The sequence below is a fragment of the Pinus tabuliformis genome, chromosome X (assembly GCF_031772625.1).
Source record: "Pinus tabuliformis cultivar Carrire ecotype Pingquan chromosome X, CPIR1, whole genome shotgun sequence".
In the NCBI taxonomy this organism is placed as follows: domain Eukaryota; kingdom Viridiplantae; phylum Streptophyta; class Pinopsida; order Pinales; family Pinaceae; genus Pinus; species Pinus tabuliformis.
Window position 1 is genome coordinate 1,024,462,006 of NC_142308.1, and position 9,460 is coordinate 1,024,471,465.

The window sequence follows — 9,460 nt, forward strand, 5'->3', positions numbered from 1 at the left end:
CTTGTTCTCCCGTACTTGTCTCGCATGTGGGGGGAGGATTGGGGAAAGTTCTCTGGGCCTTCTCTTCTATTTCCTTTGTAGGTCAAAAGATAATTTCAACAGGTCTCCTGCACTTGTTCTCCCGTACTTGTCTCGCATTTGGGATAATATTGGGAGTAATATCTTTGATTCTTGCCAGCAACGGTACTTTGATAACAATTTTCTCAAAGTTTTCCATTTGATTGGTATATAAAGAGCATAAATATTAAAGTATAAATGTATTAGCAGCTAAATTATATAATCATTAATCATGATGTCATCCTCTTGATGTCATCTAGGAGAATCATTAACAACAAAAATATATAATATAATAAAAATAAGAACTTAGTTTTAGAGTAAAGATTAGAGTTTTATTATAATGGTGGTCAAAGTTGGCTAGGCTAAGATGATAATGAATATATAAAAATTAGGTTAAGCATGCATATATATATATATATATATATATATTTATAATAACGATAACTTATGGTATTGGACTCCACCTTCCATTTGGCTAAGAGTAAGTTGAATAGGGAATGGAGGCTTTGGTTACATTAAGTCGATAATAAGATTATTTTTAAATTATAATTAAAGTATAAATGTATTAGCAGCTAAACTATATAATCATTAATCATGATGTCATCCTCCTGATGTCATCTAGGAGAATGTTGTCATTCAGAATTGCATACAAATCTTATTAAACAAAATTTCTAAAAATTATCCGTATTAAGTAAAAATATAATTATTCAAAACTTTTTATAGATACATGAAAGTAATGAATGACATTTTCTCTAGTTTTCTCCAATCTTCCTGAAAAAAATGTGCATGGATTTACTAAAATATTAATATTAATATTAAAATATTTTGATGTATTACTCTTAATAGATTATTTTTATAATAAAATAATTTTAAAAATAATCTATAAAAAATAAAAAATAAACTATTTTTTTAATTTTTAAATTTTAAAACATATTTTAAATTGGAAAATCATTAACAACAAAATATATAATATAATTAAAATAAGAACTTAGTTTTAGAGTAAAGATTAGAGTTTTATTACAATGGTGGTGAAAGTTGGCTAGGGTAGGGTGAGGTGATAATGAATATATAGAGGTTAGGCTAAGCATGAATATATATATATATATAATTTTTAAATTTAATAAATAAAATATTTTAAATTTAAAAAATAATATTGGTAAAATTTTCTTTAATGATTTAAATTAATATTTCATTTAATAATATTAAAATAAGTAATTTGCTAAGTTTTAAAAGGTAAAGGTTTATAATAACGATAACTTAAGGAATTGGATTTCACCTTCCATTTGGCTAAGAGTAAGTTGAATAGGGAATGGAGGATTTGGTTACATTAAGTCGATAGGGATTAAGTCGATAGGGATTGCGGGGATGAATAAGATTATTTTTAAAAAGTCGATAGGGATTGCGGGGATGAATAAGATTATTTTTAAACTATAATTGCAATTATAATTATAATTATATGCAATTATAATTATATTTATTTATAGATAAATAAATAAAAGTAATCTAGAATTTTAATTTTAACAATATTATTATATGAATATGAATAATTTTTTTTTAAATAATTAATATATGTATATATAATATTTTAAAAAATTATTTATTAAATATATTATTTAAAAAATGTATTTATTCATATTCATAAAATAATATTTTAAAATTTTTAAACTATTTTATTTATTTATCTATAAATAAATATAAATATAATTATAATCTAAAAATAATTTCATATATATTAAATTTTAAATTAGAAATAATCTTTTATATATTAAATTTTAAATTAGAAATAATCTTATATATATTAAATTTTAAATTAAAAAGTGAGTAATGAAATATCAATATAATTAAAATTAAAGGTTTACAGTGGCTTTGATTCAATTATGGATTTAACTAAGGCCAAAATAACCATATCAATAGAGGATTAAAAAATGGTGGAATAAATTTAGAGTAAAATATTATCTTGACAACAGATAATCACATATTATGTTTTATCTTATTTTTTTATCTTTTCCAAGTGACTCTACGATACTTTGTTAAGAAAAGAACCATTAATATGTCAATAAAAATAAAGAGAATTCTTAAATCTCTCTCACTACAAATTTGAAAATTTATGAAAATTTAGACTAATTCAAAAAATTGAAAATAAAATGTTTAATTAAACCAAAATAATATCGTCTTATAGAGATTTACAACATTGTTGACTAAGGGTATGGGATATTATTAGAGATTAGGTTGAGGACGAGCAAAGGTTCTCTAATTAGAATGGAGTATTATTTGTGAAACGCAGAGTAAAATGATATTGAATGTTTTATAAAGATTTATTATAACTGATGAATAGGGATGGTGGATTTCACTACAAATTTACCAAAGACAAGGTGATAAAGCATGTAGAAGTTCCAAGATTGAGGTCATTCATGAGCCTTCTAAGGTTTTGTGGTTTGAAGGGAATGAAGAATCATTAATGTTGTTGTGAGGGTCTAGTAAGATGTTTGGAAATTTCATTAAGGGTTATGGTCTTAGTTGTCTATCTACTTGTCTATAATTGGATGATTGGTTGCTCAATAAGTCTGTTAGGTACACGAGCGTAGATCCATCCTAAATATGGGTCTAACATGAGCCGAGAGGGATCTAATTTCTTCACGTGCAAATTTTTGTATGAGCCAACACTATTTAAATGTTTTGTATATATACATATATATATTAGGTTTTTAAAAAAATTTAATTTGTCCGATGTAGAAAAATTTCAACTTTGATGACAGACAGACATTGTTACACATCATATTGAGCTATAGAATGAGCCTCTCGGCTCAAAAAGTAATGAGGTTCTTAAGCTAGTGTTTGACCAAATATTTACATAAATTATGGTTTTCATGAAAACAAAGTTTGTATGGTTTTATATGCTAGATGATTTCATGTCGAATAGGCTTTACACCACTCCCCTTATCAACACCAATTTTGAGGAAACCATCTTCTCAACCTATTTGATCCATGCTAAGGAATTGGAGATTCGTGGCAACTGTTTGACAAATACCTATGAAAAATGTGGGCATGCACTAAATAATGACAAAATCATATGAGGGTAGCACAATCACTTTGTTGTTTAAATTTTTAGAAGATGTTTCATCGATTAAGATTGCATTTTATAAAAAATGGGAATACCAATGGTTGAATACTACCTTCTATAAAATGGCACATTGTCAAATGACCCTGATTTTCTTTTGTATCATCGTATTAGGAAGGTTTCAATGTTATATCTAGCTTTACATCTTTATTGAAGAGAAAGAAAGGATATACCCTCCTCATCTAAGAGCCACCCTTTTAAGGAAAATTTTAATAACAAACCCACTTCACTGGTGTAGACTCATCTACCTATTGAGTATCTTGTGGTGAAAAAAGAGGAGGTTCTGATCATGGAGGGGAAAGGAAATAGTTTTTGACATCCTTACATACCACGAGTCCAAGGTATTAATCCACAATTATAATGATTTCTAATTTTCTACATCATTTTTGTACTAGTATTGAGTACTGAGTACTTGTGAGGAGTATTGTACTATGTATTGTTACATGTTCTCAATCATTATAATATACAGATAGTGTGGGGTTTTCAGCTGTATGCTTTCCCCAGGTTACATACTGTGTTAATGTGTGCATGCGATTGATGTTTCATTGTTTTTAATGCTGCTAAATTGATGATCAACGTAGAGGAGGTTATGTATTATGCATGTATTCCGCAATAGTGTATAATCGGGATAATATCTGTGAATAAGTGTCATATTATTCAAAATTTCTACATGGTATCAGAGCAGTTGATCATCAGATCTATTATTCAGAAAGTGTTTACATTTTATTTCTTCAGGCAGAGTCTGTAATCGGGCCAGGTAGCCTCTGGATTCATCCTTCCTTTGGAAGGTGAGATATCCGGTAAAAGCCCATACAGTCAATCTCTGTACGAGAAATACTTTGTTCTCACGAATTTTAGATCAGAGGCGGTTGAGTTTTGAGCTGGTGGAATTCAAATTTGCAACAGTGTTTTCTTGGTGTCAAAGTTGAAATGTCTTTCAATGGATTGCGATTGGAGTATGCTCTTGAGGGCAGCTCGAATTATATTGCATGGAAAGACAGGATGGAGGCGGTGTTAGATGACAATGGGCTGAAGGAGTTCATAGAGGCTGAGGTCCCAAAGCCTACTGATACTACGCAAGTTGAGGCTTGGCAAAAGAAGACAGCAAAGTGTCAAAGGATTCTGGCGTGAAGGATCACATTGTGTCCAGCCTGCATGGAAAGGCTTCTCCATACTTGATGTGGAAAGCATTGATAGATCTATTCCAAAGCAAGAGCAATCAGAGGAAGCTGGCGCTCAAGGATAAAATCAGAAACATTAAGTGCGAAAAGGGAGACAATATGCCCAAGTATCTCACGAAGTTCACTCAGTGCAGGGATGAGCTGGGAAGTGTGGGGGTGACTATCGATGATGAGGACTTGGTGAGCTTGGCTCTCCTTGGTCTTCCGAAGAGTTGGCATTCCTATCAAGACTCTATCAATGGTCGAGAGAAATTGCCAGGATGGCAGAGACTTTGGTCAGATCTTGTGCAGGAGGAGATCAGGCGGAATACCAGGGACGGATCTTCATCAAAGGCACCTGATGAAGAGAATTGCGCTTTGGCTGCCAAAGCAAATAAGGGGAAGAACAAGAAAGCTTCTCATTCCTGTGCGAGAGGCAAGAAGCAGGACATGTCCAAGGTGAAGTGCTTTCACTGTCACCAGCACGGACACTATGCCACAAATTGTCCGCAGAAGAAGAAAAATAAGCAAGCTACTGGATCTGCAGCAGGAGAGGCCTTAGCCTCGCAGTTTGAGCTTGATTTTTCGTTGATCGGATGCTTGGTATCAAGTGTGATGGGATCAGTATGGTTCTTGGACAGTGGTACGTCTTTTCACATGACAGGAGATCGAGATTTGTTTTCTGATCTGGAGGAGAAAGATCTTGGAGTGCACATCGAGATGAGTGATGATGGTAGATACAGTGTGACCAGTATCGGTACCATTTCCTTTGAGAGGGAGTCTGTTAAACCCTTCATATTGAAGGAAGTGATGCATGTTCCAGGATTGAAGAAGAATCTTATCTCTGTGGCGATGTTAGAAGACAAGGGATATGATGTTGTTTTCAACGAGGGAAAGGCTTTCCTGCGCAGTAAGACAACTGGAGAAACTCGGAAGATAGGGGTTCGAGTCAGGAACCTTTATCAGTTGCATGTAGATGGCTGCCCAGTAATGGCATGCAAGGCAGAAGGATTGGTGAGCCAGGATGATGGCGAGCTGTGGCACAGGAGATTGGGTCACCTTCACCATGGAGCCTTGAAGATACTGAAGCAGATCACTACTAGGCTTCCTAAAGGCACTCTTGCGCAGTCAGATCAGTGCAAGGGGTGTACTTTGGGAAAGTTTATGAAAACCACCTTTCACGAGAAGGATAGTCACGCCACGACGATCCTTGAGAGAATTCACACAGACGTGTGTGGACCTTTCTCAGTAGCTTCGATAGCAAAGCACAGGTACTATGTGATCTTTGTTGATAATTTCTCTCGAAAGTGTTGGATCTTCTTCATGCAGAAGAAGAGCGAGACATACTTGAAGTTCTGTGAGTTCAAAGCACTGGTCGAGAAGGAGTCAGAGAAGAAGGTGAAGGCTCTTAGGAGCGACAATGGTGGTGAATACATCTCTGGAGAGTTCAAGGACTTCTGCAGCGCAGAAGGGATTCGAAGAGAGCTCATAGCTCCCCGTAACCCACAGCAGAACGGGGTTGCTGAGCGGAAGAACAGAACGATCGTGGGTGGTGCACAGGCGATGTTGCATGATCAGGGCCTACCCCTTCACTTGTGGGCGGAAGCATGCAATACTGCAGTATATGTGCAGAACCATTGTCCTCAAAGGATACTTGGCATGAGTACACCCGAGGAGGCTTATTCTGGTAAGAGACCTAATATTTCTCATTTGAGGATTTTTGGTTATAACGTTTACATGCATGTGACGAAGGATGCGAGGAAGAAGCTGGAGCTGACTACAGAGGTTGGATATTTGTGGGGTACACTGATACGCCCCACAACTACCGTGTGTATTTGCCAGACAGTCGCAAGACTGTTGTGCGACGGGATATAAAAGTTCAGGAGGAGAAAGCCATGAAGTGTTCGCTTGAGAGGGAGCCACACTTGCATGCAGATAAGAAGCTATTAGTTCCTAAGGATGAGCTTCAGGACATGTATCAGCCACAGGACGAAGTTCATGGAGTGGAAGAGACCACTCATGCAGCGCCAACCATCAGAGGGTGAAAGCACTTGACAGAAGCTGAGCAACTGGCTCAAGATGCAGAGAAGGTTGTAGGACCACCTACAGCTCAACGTAGACAAAGATAGTCACCTGATCGGTACACTGGATACATGGCTCTTGTGAGAAAATGTGTTGTGACTGAGCCATCCTCTTTCGAGGAAGTTGTGGAGGATCCCGCATGGGTAGATTCCATGGTGGAAGAGTATGATTTGATTGTCATAAATAGTGCGTGGGAGATTGTCCCAAGACCGGAAGGGAAATCAGTGGTGGGTTCGAGATGGATCTACAAAGTTAAGCAGGCAGCTGACGAGAGTGTGGAGAAGTACAAGGCAATATTTGTTGCCCAAGGCTTTTCACAGATAGAGGGGATTGATTATGAGGAGACCTTTGCACCTGTCGCAAGGTATTCTTCCATACGAACGATTCTTGCTCTCTCAGTGTAGATGGGGTGGCACCTTCATCAGATGGATGTGAAGACTCTGTTCCTCAACGGAGTCATTGAGGAGGAGGTGTGAATAGAGCATCCCGAATGTTTCAAGATCTTCAGCAGCGAGTCGAATGTGTGCATGCTCAAGAGAGTGCTGTATGGGTTGAAACAAGCACCACGTGCTTGGTACACATAGATAGACAGTTATTTCACCAGACTTGGATTCTCCAAGAGTGAGGTGGATCCTAACCTATACCAAATTATGGTGGAGGGTAAGTTGCTTATCATTGTACTTTATGTAGATGATTTGATTCTAACAGGTGATGAGCTGTTGATACTTTCATGCAAGGATGATCGTGCTAAGGAGTTTGAGATGAAGGACTTGGGCCTCCTTCATTATTTCCTGGGATTGGAAATTTGGCAGCGCAGTAATGGACTATTTGTTTCTCAGGGTAAGTATGCTCGGGAGATACTGGAGAAGTTCAACATGCATGGCTGCAAGCATGTTGATACTCCTCTTCCTGGAGGTTGGAGGAAGGAGGATGCTACTTCAGCAAAAGTAGTGGATGCCACTGTTTATCGACAGTTGGTGGGGTCGCTTATGTATCTGGTCAATACACGACCTGATATATGCTATGTTGTTAACTAGCTTTCACAAGCTATGGTTAAGCCAACCAAGCTCTTCTGGAAGGTAGGCAAGCATGTATTGTGTTATCTTAGAGGCACATCGGGATATGGATTGTGGTACAGACAGGAGGATGAGGTGAAGCTATGTGGCTTCACGAATGCAGATTGGGTAGGGAGCCCAACGGACAGAAAGAGCACATCTGGAGGGGTCTTCAGTATCGGGTCGACAGTAGTTTCTTGGTACAGCAGGAAGCAGAGATCCGTGGCACTCAGTTCAGCAGAGGCCGAGTATGTGGCAGCAAGTTTGGTTGCATGCGAGGCTATATGGATGAGGAAGATCCTGGTTGGGTTGTTCGGTTCATGCTTGGAGCCTACAGTGATTTATTGTGATAACCAGAGTTGCATTAAACTAGTGGCTAATCCAATATTTCATGATAGATCTAAGCACATTGACATCAGGTACCATCATATCAGAGATTGTGTGCAGTGGAGAATCATGTTACTTTCATACATTCCAACGGAGGATCAGGATGCTGATATCTTGACGAAGGCGCTCACCAGGAGCAAATTCAAATACCACCGAGGTAGGATAGGGGTTGCTGATAATCCATATCTTGTTGAGAGGGAGTGTTGAGAATGCAACAAGATGATGGAGCTTAGTGGAAAGAAGTCGCCTTCACTAAGTGGGCCCGCAGGCTATTTTTGGCGCAAAGTCTATTTTTAGACATATGGATCATGGTCTATGAGTTGCAGGATGCTATCTGTGGATGATTGGTCATGTTGGTAAAAATAGATGGACTTCTATTTTTAGACATATGGGCGGATTCTATTTTAGACTGCCAGGCTAAAAATAGAACAGTCGAATATTATTAGCTCATAATAATATTTGGACTATAAACATTATCTTATCCTCTTAGAGCACTTCAGTTTGAGCTACAGATGTGGCACATGCAGCTGTCAGAAGGAAATACGCTTTTCTTGTGGGTCAGTTGAGCTATTGCATGGTGGACTTCAGTTAGAACTCAAGTGGTTGAGTTTTGGTGGAGTTGATTGTGGAGTTGATGGAGTTGTGTTCAGTTTGACTTGGTTAAACTAGTTGTATTTAGTCTAACTGCAGAATACACTAGTGATGAGTGATGTGAATTAATTATTAATTAATTCACTAATTATTAACTCATAAAGCAACTAAAGAATACATCGGTTAACTCAGTGCATGGACAGTTCAATGGAGACAGGTGTTAGAGGTTGAGATTGCTATCAGTTGTGACTATAGTTGTGCATGACATCTTGCACAATCAATGGATTGAGTTATGCCAATGAGGATTGCGTGGTTCAGCCAAGGAAATATGAGTTTGGTTCAGCCATTCATCATTATTCTCATGGAGGATTGCGCAGTGGAGGCAGGCAAAGCAGTGGAGGAGATTTGAACCTGTGATTGATTCAGATCTGAGCTAGTTTTGTGTGTAGCAGGTGGAGATAGTACTGAGTACTTGTGAGGAGTATTGTACTATGTATTGTTACATGTTCTCAATCATTATAATATACAGATAATGTGGGGTTTTCAGCTGTATGCTTTCCCCGGGTTACATACTGTGTTAATGTGTGCATGCGATTGATGTTTCATTGTTTTTAATGCTGCTAAATTGATGATCAACGTCGAGGAGGTTATGTATTATGCATGTATTCTGGAATAGTGTATAATCGGGATAATCTCTGTGAATAAGTGTCATATTATTCAAAATTTCTACATTTTACTGTTTTATTCAAGCTCCATAGTAAACTTGATTTCGGAAGATATAGAATTAAGATGATTGAAAAACTTCTCCATGTACTAAAATAGCAATAATAATGCCTTATATTCAAATCTTATGAAAAGTTGTTTAACAAAAAGAACAAAAATGTTGTGGATATGAGGAATAAGAATAGAGATATTATATCTTAGAATAATTTATGATACCCTTCAATTGCATTACCTTTTCCCCTTGGACAAGGCTCCACCTATAATTCAATGGCCTCAATAGTGAAAAC